We start from the raw sequence: 10,878 nt of genomic DNA on the forward strand, positions 1-10,878 counted from the left end.
AACGCTGTAAAGCACAGAGTAGGTCTGGATTCAGTATCTCTCGGAGGAAGGTGGCAGCTGATGTCAGTTCCTGCTCCTCCTACCTTCCCAGCATCCAGCCAAACAGCCTCCAAATGGTAGAGACATTGCCTCTCTCCCAGTTCTGACATTGGTCTGTCTGTCTGTCCCCAGGAAGCTCTTGATTGGTGTCTCCTAGTCTCTCGTGCCCTTTTCACCCAACTTCAAAAGCCCGTTCCTCTGTGAGGCCCACTCACATCCCTCTGTGGTCACATGACCTATTTCCATCATAGCCCCAACAATTTGGCTACAAGTATTTGCTGATACGTCTATGCCCCTCCTCCCTCTCCAGCTCACTCCCCCTTAACCCTTAAAGAGACAGTCTTTAGAGATGGCAGGGGAACAGTTCCCCCACCACCACCTCCCGAGTCCTGAGGATTTCCCACAAAGGGTGAGGCTAACCACAAGACCTTAAGATGCTTAAGATGTTTGTAATGGACAGATGTTCATAGTGGAACGGCGAAGAAATGAGGGAGTGAATGAATGAATGAACCTGTTATTGAATGGGGGTAAAGTAGCACACACATGTATGAATGAACAAGAAGTTGCTGAGTGAATGAGTCATTGCCCAGACGAAGAGGGAGGAGGAGCAAAAAAGGCTTCCCAGCCTTTTCCAGCAGCCCTGGCATCGGCAAGCCCGCCACCCGCAGCCCTAGGCCTGAGCCGTGTGCCAACCAGCCTGTGATGCCTCCTGCCTGAGCCAGCTCCCATCACTGCTGCTCAGCACACGCTCTGATGCCGGCCAGACCCTGAGCCGGGGCAATGAATCAGACAGGCCCTTGCCCTGGGGCTCCCGGGATCGAGGGCAGACAGTCAGCCTCATAAATAAACTGAATGCCATGCTGGGCAGACATGTGCTCCAGCAGGGCGGTGAGCTCAGGGTTGGTCCAGAGCCTGCAGCAGGGAAGAGCTGTGCTGGTGTAGGGAGCTGGGAGCATTACAGGAGGGGGAGGGGAGAGAAGGGCACTGGGGCAGCTGGGACCAAAGCCTAGCTGCTGCACACAGCAGACTGCTCTGGGGCTCTTGCATGGAAGGCTCGGGAGACGATATGTCGTGGGGTTGGCAGCAGCTGCTGGGTCCAGGAGTTGTGACTTGGACAGGGACCATAGCGGTGAACAGGACAGAATGGATACACAAGGATAGTGGCCGTGGTCCTGTTTGTGGGAGGAAGATGGAGGCTCCACTGAAATGTTAGAGGAAGCAGTTCAAAGAGCTGCTAGGTGCTAGGGACACCTCTGTCCTTGAAGAAGCCACCATCCTCCTTGTCCTGATGCTTACTGCTAGCAGTCCAAGTTACATGGGGCTCCCGGGCTGGAGCAGATGTTTAGGGACCCTCAGAGACAGGATGCTTCTAGTGTAGTTTGACTGTGAGGAATCTAGGGTTCCTAGAGGAAATCAGAGACTTAAGAGCTTGACAAGAAACCTCCAGATTAAAAGGGTTGATGCCAGGAAGACTGACAAACACCCTATAAGCAAAGATGGCCTGCTCCTGTCCCAAGGGTCTGTAGCAACGTGCTGAGCAGCCCTGACTAAAGATGCCTGGATTAGGGGTCCAGGTTCAAAAAGGGGCCCCTAAACAACACAGATGTGCTGCCCTGGGTCAGGAGCTGAGTGGAATGCTTCCTGCCCATGTGCTCGTGGGATCTGTAGCTGCCCTAGAGATGAGGAAACAGAGGATGTGTCCAGCAAAAGTCACACAGCTGGGGACAGGGAGAGGCTCCGACGCAGGCAGGCAGGTTTTTGGCTGTACCATTCACAGCCTTTTATAGCACCTGTAGTTTGGACAGACCGGCAACATGGACCAGGGACTCTACCCTGAAGGGCAAAGACTCTCCCTCCTCTGGGCTCTGCATGCTCCACCTGTGTAGAGATTTTGGGCTCCTTGGATGAAAAACAGGGACTTGGCAGCCTGGGAGCTCAGTGTGTAAGCAATGTGGTGGGCAGGCAGGAAGCAGAGCCCAGGACAGAGGGCCTTTGTCTGCCTGCAGATGGGCAGGCAGGTCTGGGCTGTGTGGCCAAGCCCAGGGGCCAGCCGGGTGCAAACTCATTAGCCAGCTACTGAAGCTGCCAAGAAGACAAGAGCAATTAGAGGGCCCAGCCTGAGCCAGGGAGTGAAGCCACCCTGCGGGAGCTGCTGGACTATCCTGCCTCCACTGCAAGGTGTCGGGGGAGGGGTAAGCCGTGCTCTCCCGGTTGACTGGTCTTACCGTGCGCTGTTAGACACAGCCCATGTCTCGTTTCATGGGCAACATTCTTTGGCATAGGAATCATGAACTCCGCTGCTTTTACATAGTCATCCACCCTTCCATTAAGGGCACAGATATTTATGAAGTTCCGGCTACACTGAGTCCCAAGCAAGATCTTGGGGATTCTGGAGGGAGAAAAGCAGACACGTTCCTGCTCAGGAAGAATTGAGGAAGGAAACAGAGAACAGAGCAGACACAAACAAGATCAGTGGTGCCGGAAGAGGGGGGAGCAGGAAGTGAGCAAAAGACCCGTTCACAGTTCACAGAGGGGGAACTGAGGTTCGGGGTAGGGGGTCAACTCATCCAAGGAGAACAAGGAGCTGAACTTTGGTCTGGGATCTGTTGAACTTCACACATCACCCTGCTCTTCTCCTGGAGATTCCTGTGAGCCCGCTGTACCTGTTGATGGTGTTGTTAACTTGATCCTCAAGGTGTGGGTAGCTTTGACATCTCTACTTCCTAAGTGAGAGTTGAGGCCGAGGGAGAAAAAGCCAAAATGAGCGTATGATCCCAGAAAGGAGAGTTAACATGGACTTGAACCAGAGTTTGGTTTGGGGGTCATTTGTTGTTGTTGTTTTGTTTTGTTTTGTTTTGTTTTGTTTCGATTCCCAAGTCTATTTCTTCTGCCACGACTGGACCTTGCCAGCACTTGGCCCATGAGGTGATCTTGGTCCACCTTTATGAGAGGATTATTGATCAATCATATCTCCTTGGGCAAGGTTCCTTTCCTTTGGGTTTTTCCCCTTCCCATTATGAAAAAAGAATATAACTGACAGGCCAGCTCTGAAATCCCCTAAGTTCCTTCTATTTAATCAGTGTACCCTAAGGCATGCTGGGACCTCGAGAGACAGATGAAGGAGGTTCCAACGTCTCAGCTCAGCGAGTAAGAAGGTCATTTAATTCAAGGCAGACTGGTTAGGGACATCATTGCAGTGCACACAGCAGAAGCAAACACATGGAGACAGAGGAGGTGAGGGGCCATCTGGGCATCGTCAGGATGCAGAGCCCAGGGGACTTTCAGTCATTCTGAGAGAGGTTCTCATTTGGGTTTTGTTTTTGTTTGGAAACAGCTCTTAAGTAGCCAAGGCTGGCCTCAAACATCTGTATCACCAAAGAATGCCTTGACTCCTGATCCTCTTGCCTTTACCAACAAATGCTGGGTTAGAGGCATGTGCTGCAATCCCCCCTCCCCCCGCCCCGCACACATGTTTCTCTCTTTCTCTCTGTCTCTGTCTTCTCTGTCTCTCCCTGTGAGTCTCTTCTCTCTCTCTCTCTCTCTCTCTCTCTCTCTCTCTCTCTCTCTCTCTCTCTCTCTCTGTCCCTTCTTTTGAGAAGGTTCTTATTATGTAATGTAGGCTGGCCTTGAACTTTCGACACAGCTCAGGCTGGAGTCAGACTCACATCCTCCTGTTTCCCCCAGAGCTGAGCTGGCAGGTGCATGCCACAAGGTCACCCTAGGATCCTGCATCCCTCCACTTACTTTTCAACTTCTGTGACCTGGAGACTTTATTGCCACAGTAGCTTCTGTCCCTTACAGCTCCGGCCCCACTTGGGTTCTAGGTGGGCCTCCTAGAGGAGAGGCTTGAGCAGGTCCAACTCTATCTGGGCCACCAATAAAGGCTGTGTGACCTTGCTATCCAGCTCCTCCCCTCACTCAGCCTGGATTTCCCTATTGATTAACTGGGGAAGTTGGATTAGAGCAAGCCCGAGCCATAATAAAAGGCAAGGTTTATGAGCACTTTCTTCAAGAGCCGCAGCAATCCCTGGAGACAGGTAAATGGCATTATCCTTGATGGACAGATAAGCACCGTATGCATACAGGGGTGGAGTCACCCACCCAAGGCCACATATTAGTTTTGCCCCAGTGGGGGCCACACCCAGGACTGCTTGACTGAGTTCCAAAAAAAAGCTGCTGACTTGCATAGACAGCGGTGCCCTTTGACCTGCACCGCAATCATGGTGGGACTTTATCTGTAGGAAATAATCCAGATGTTCAGAGCAGCCATATTTACAACATGGTAGATAACTGTGGACCAGGCCCCAGGGCCCTCCTTGTTTTCTTTAGAGGTTAGGCAGCTTCAGATAAACTGAGGTTTATTGAATACAGCTTGGCTAATACGCTTTGGTAACCCCCAGCCACCCCTGTGAATCAAGAGCCATTTCCCTCATCCAAGACCAAACTCAGGCTTTCAGGTTCAGAGAGGTTGAGGGAGTTGCTGAGGACACACAGCTTATGACAGGCAAGGCCTCTTTTCCTGCTATGCCCAAGATAGGAATGGGGAATCTGCTTCACAGAGGGCATTACTCCACCCTCAAGCTGATAGATCAGAGAGCTGGGGTTGACCTGCGGTCCCTCTCCCCAAAACAGTGCTTCTGACTGAGAAATATTCCTGGCCTTGGTTTCACATCTATGAAATGGAGTTGTTCTTGTCTGCCCTGCATGGTGGTTAAAGGTAAGGTTGAATGGGTGCCTGGGAGCTGTGATTTAAATGTTGGTCCCCTGGTGTAGGTGAGTGGGTGGCAGCCAGGGGATGTGGCCTGGGCAGAAGTCTTCTGAATGAAGCAATGCTTATCTCTCTGAGATGAATTTGCTATTACGGGAACTTGGCCTTTTTTCCCCCTCTCTTCTGTACCCCAGACATACTGTCACAGCACTGAAAAACAGATACAGACTTTGGTCAGTGCCATCAAATAAGCAGAAAACACCCAGCTGGCCTAACATGTGGAAAGAGACCTGAGACAAAATGACCTGAGAAAGAGCTAGGGAAGAAAGCAGGCTGGCACTCTCCAAAGTATAGATTGGCCAGTGATGCCATTAGCTATCTTCTAGCCTTCTGGATGCTATCTCTGTGACTGTGTATGTTGACCGGACCCTACCCTGACCTGTGGGGCCATCCCTTCATCCAGTTAAACTAGCCACAGTACACACACACACACACACACACACACACACACACACACACACACACACACACACACAGGTCAATTGCCCAGGAAGGATCAGGGGGTTTTGCTGCATAAGGATCCACTCAGTCTTTCAGAAGCTGAACTAAGGAGCTGTGACGATCGTGGAACCTCCCATCCCCTTCCTAGCAGGATGGATGAATCTGTCATGGTCACACGAGTGATATCGGGAACAAAACTGGGATCTAGGTGGCCTGCCATCTCTGGGACACAGAACACAGTCAGCAGTGGGCCTGAGTTCAGGGGCTCAGGACACCTGACTGACCTCATGGTATGAAGCTAAACTCAGGAGGCTGGGGAGCATTCACTTAATAGGTGTAACCCTGCTTGGGAGGAACCCAGGGTGGGGCTGGAGAGATGGCTCAGCCATAAAGAGCACTGACCGCTCTTACAGAGGACCTGAGTTCAATTCCCAGCACAGATACCAGGTGGCTGGCAAACAATAGTGACTCCATCTCCAAAGGATCTGATGCCCTCTTCTGGATTCCTTGTGAACTGCATGCACAGTGTGTGTGTGTGTGTGTGTGTGTGTGTGTGTGTGTGTGTGTGTGTGTGTGTGTCCACTCAGTCACCCCCATCTACACATTTTTATTTTTTAAGTGAATATTTAAAAAATAAATAGAAAAAAGAGAACCCATTGTAAATGTAGGGTGAGAACTGTGGGAGGGCGAGGCCAGGGCAAGCTTCCACTGGGCTCCAAATAGCCCCGAGTTTGGAGAGCAAGTGTCAGGGTAATAAGCAGATCCTTGGAGCAGAGGTGGGACAACCACTGACCTACCCTAGCAGAGAAAGATGGAATCCTGGGCCCAGAGAAGCCAAGACAGCTGCAAGCTTTCGCAAGCTCCCAGCTGCAGCCAAGACAGATCGGTTAGTGAACAGACAGCGAAATCACAGAGACAGACACCCCCAGACATGTTCCAGCCCATCACTCTGACTGGTGCAGAGCTGAGTCTGCCAGATCTCCTGCTCCTTCCCAAGGACGTTGGCAACTTAACCTTGGACTTGGAGAGGCTGGTGGCTCCCTTAGGCCAGTCTTTGTCCTTCCCACATGCAAACCTGCCAACAGACTTTCTCATCCTCCTTCCTTGCTGGACTCCAGCCTTATTGGCCTGTCTGGTATAGAGCCTGATATCAGATCACTGACCCTTCCTCTCAAACCTTCCATGGATCCCCGTGTCCACAGGGTCCAAGCCAGACCCCTTGACTCGTCATCAAGCACCTCCATGATTTTGTCTTGGACATACCAACCCTGACCCACCCACTGTGTCCCAGAGTTGACCCTCTGTCTCAGGATACACCTCCTCTAGTATCTTCAACTCCATCTGGGTTTGGTGCTATAGGTCCAGTTTGGCCTTTGCCCATGTACAACTCTGTGGTCTAAGGCAGTGACCTCCTCAAAGGACAAGAGGTCTGTCTGTCCACTAGTGGAAGCTTGGTGGCCATGCTACCTCCAAATGCAAGTTGGGTGGAGTATGCATTCCTCGCTTGTAAACGTGTGGGTGATGTCCTTTCTTGGACATCAGTGTTTGGGTACCCTTTACCTTCATGCCCTCACCTATGTCTCTATCTCTCTGTACTGGCCACTGCTGGCAGCCATCGAGGAAGCCAAGCCACAGCTTCCCAGACAAGACAGAGCTGGAGTGATTCCAGCCCAGCTTCCTATGGCAAACAGAATCCAGGCTCCAAAGCCAGTTTACCACCCACAAGCTAGATGGGTCAGAGGTCAGGACTCCTGTCAGTTATGCTTAACTCCAGGCTTCTGACCCCCGGATGTCTGTGGAGAGCATTTCTCTCTTCTGCTGGCCAGAGCTTCCCCAGTTCTTCTTCCCTGCCTCCAGCCCCTCCAGTCCCGAGAGAGAGCCCTTGCTCCTACCTTCCCTGAGAGAGCCAAAGGGCACTTGCTGGTTTGGCTTACAATTGCGCAGCTAAAAAGCTCAATTCTTTTCCTGTAGGGCTGCTATAGCGTCTTGTTCTTGGCCTCCAGGGCTGAGTCTGTGAAGGCAAGATGGACCCTCTCCTCAGCCAGCCTCTCCCCATCCCTCCAGTGCCTGTCCTCTTGTGCTGACTGAACCTTCTGCACCCTGGGAGCTCTCTCTCTCTCCCCAACTCTCTCTCTCCTCCTCTCTCTCTCTCCCCCTCTTTTTCCCCCCATTCCCCTCTCTTTCCCCCCTTCCTCTTGTGTGTGTGTGTGTGTGTGTGTGTGTGTGTGTGTGTGTGTGTGTGTGTGTGTGTTTCTCTCTCTCAATTTTTTCCGGGGGTGGGTGGGGTTGGATATAAATCAATAGGTTTCATTATGGCATTTAACTTTTTTAAACATTCGTTAAATTTTTTATTTAACATGTGTGCCAGAACAGGGTATCAGACCCCATTATACATGGCTGTGAACCACCATGTGGCTGCTGGGAATTGAACTCAAAACCTCTGGAAGAGTAGCCAGTACTCTTAACCACCAAGCCATCTGTCCAGTCCCCTCATTATGGTGTTTTTACACATATATGTCAGTTCACCTCATTCTCATTCCTCCTGCCCTGCCCTCTTCTCTTTAACTAGACAACTAGGCCCCTCCTTCCCTCCATCATCCTCATTTCCTGTCAGTGACCTCTCCTCTTCAGGTCCCCTTCTCAGACCCACATGGCTGTCCTTGTCCCCCACACCCCTGGCTCACACCCTCTGCCCAACTTGCTCCTTGCTCAAGAGCCCAGGGCATTCCATTTGCAGGGCCAGTCTGGATCTTCCGCCTGCCTGGCCCACCCACAGCACCACCTCCACAGACCACTCCCATGGCTCCCCCTGTTTTGCCTGCAGCTCCTCCGGTATTGAGTGTTCTCTGTTCCCCACCACCACCCACCTCTACTGCCATGGCTTGTATTTCTAATTCCAGCCAGTGATTCCTCAATCCTTATGTCTACACAGACATGCCTTCTGATCCACAGTGCTGGGAACCCAGAAACTGTAGGCTCCCACCTGGATGAATGTCTTTCCTTCGTCTCACGCCTGCTAAGTCTAGAACTAACTCTCTGCAAGCCTGCTCCCCACCCACCAGCTCGGGTCTGTAAACAACTCCACCAAACATCCTGCTGTCACCAGAAAGGCCATTTGATTGGAATTTGGGAGACAAACATCAGGGCAGGCCAATTGAATCTTAGCAGCTACCGGGGGGGGGGGGGGGGGGGGGGGGGGGGGGGGGGGAAAGGAAGACAGGTGAGAGGAAGTAGGAAAGCCAGGCTTTTTGAGTAAGGGATCAAGAAAGTAAGAAGGTTTAGCAATGCTAGTCTTCCAGAAGCTACAAGGGAAGTGGTGTAGAGACAAGCATTCAGGGAGAAGGACAGTAAGGATCCCCAGAGTAGCAGGGTGGTGGTGGCACATGCCTTTAATCCCAACACTCAGAAAGCAGAGGCAGGTGGATCTCTATGACTTGGAGACCAGTCTAGTTGACAGAGTAAGTTCCAGGACAACCAGGGCTACACAGAGAAACTCTGTCTCAAACAGACGAAGAAAGAAACAAAGAAACAAGAACTCCCAGAGCGTGACAGTGAGCAGGCTGGGGATTTGGGCAAGCATCTAAAGACAAAACAAAACAAAAAACAAACCACAAAACAAAACAAAACAAAAAAACAAACCACAAAACAAAACAAAACACAAACCACAAAACAAACAAACAAAAGGTATGCTTTCTGAACTAGTTTCTGAGTTCAAACTGAGAAAGTTTTCAGGTTTTGCAGTGAGGTCTGTAAGTAGCTGCATTGTGGGAGGGACTTCCAGGGTCCACAAGAGACGAATCTCATTAAGGGGTAATTAGTCCTCCCATCTTCTGAACGTAACCTGTTCTTTGATGTTACAACTTAAAAAAAAAAAAAAAGATCTATTTATCTCCATATACACCTACGTGCCAGAAGAGGACATCAGATCTCATTGGAGAAGGTTGTAATCCACCATGTGGTTGCTGGGAATTGAACTCAGGAACAGCAGCCAGTGATCTTATCTGCTGAGCCATCTCTCCAGCCCCAAGTTACAGCGTTTTTTTGTTTGTTTTTTTTTGTTTGTTTTTGTTTTTTTTTTTTGTTTTTTTTTGTTTGTTTGTTTTTGTTTTTTCAGGAAGGTTTTCCTTGCCAGATGACTGACAAGGCTGTTTGGATTAACTCTTGAGGGAGGAGATAATATGTTTTTCTCCTCATACTATATTTGGAGCCCTTTAGAATGTCATGTTTTTACCCAGGGTTAGGATTAGAATTCAGCTCCCATTATTTTGACCAAAAATCATGTAACAACATAGATAAAAAAGAATTGGAGAAAAATGAGGGTTAGAGAGATGACTCAGTCACTGAAAATGTTTGCTGTACAATCATGAGTGATGAGAGCTCAGCACCTATGTAACCAGCAGGGTGTCCCACATATGCCTGGAACTCCAGCTCCACAGAATCTTGACACACGAACGTTCACGTGCGCGCGCGCACACACACACACACGTTCACAGAGACACAGTAAGCAGGCCCAGCAATGCAGACATACACAAGCATACATTAAATAAACCCCTTTAAAGCAGAATTAAAGAAAAAAAATCTATACAATTGCCCCACCTTGCCAGGACATAGCTGTCTCATACTGAGCCTCAGCAAAGTCCTGCGGTCTCTAGCTTCCTCCTCGCCACGCAGTGTTCTAAACACTGTGAAGGGACCGTTGTAGAGTTTTTCTATCTTTCGTATGGAATTTCAAAACCTAAGGAGGGTCAATTATGGGTTTTTCCTTTCTTCAGACTTAGTGTTTTGTCAGGGATGCAAAGGGTGTGTCAAAGCTGACTGTGGATCTTCAGTAACCTACAAGGCAGCTAAGGTTTGTCTGAACAGACCCCACCCCCGCCCCACTCCGCCCCCACCCCACCTCGCCCCAGGCCCCGCCCTCAGCACCTAGTCCATTTGTGCAGTCTCAGTGCACTTGATTGACAGGCGGGGCCTCACTCTCCCTCCTCTCCATCCCACACAGTGCCTCCCTCATAACAGCTTCTCCACGCACCTCTCCAGGATGTGTTTATCCTTCAATCTACTCTCCTTACAATAAATAGTCCGGGGGAATCTTTCTAGAACACAGATCTTTTTATATCACCAGCCTGCCCTGGATCTGTCACCATTCAAAGCCCTAATATCTTGGGCACCAACTCCAACACTATTGACCTTCCCCACACTGAGCATCAGGGGTGGCTATGACTTAGCTTCTGGCCTTTGGGTCCACCTTCTTGCGGTGTCAAGCGGTGCTTGTCCTGGTCCCTCTGTCTGGAGTATTTCTCCTTCAACCTCAGAGACCAGGCCCAGGGCTGTACCCTCGTTTCCTACCCACCCACGGCTCCCTGGGGATCCTGTGTTTTCCCTCCGCTGCCAAGCTCTTTGTAGTCCCTGTGGGTGTCTGTGGCTACTTGATTCACGTCTCCTGGCTCCAGAACTACAGATTCCACAAAGGACACGGCCATGTCTGAGGTGTTCACTCTCCAGCAACACTGTGGTCCCAGGCACACGTGCTGTAGTTGGAACCCAGGACTTCCTGACTCGGCCCCACCCATTTTCCCTAAATTCTCTGGTTAACCTTCTCCATGGGCCTTCCTCTATCCACCCAGCCTTGG

This window comes from Rattus norvegicus, chromosome 5, assembly GCF_021556685.1.
Source record: "Rattus norvegicus strain SHRSP/BbbUtx chromosome 5, alternate assembly SHRSP_T2T, whole genome shotgun sequence".
NCBI lineage: Eukaryota > Metazoa > Chordata > Mammalia > Rodentia > Muridae > Rattus > Rattus norvegicus.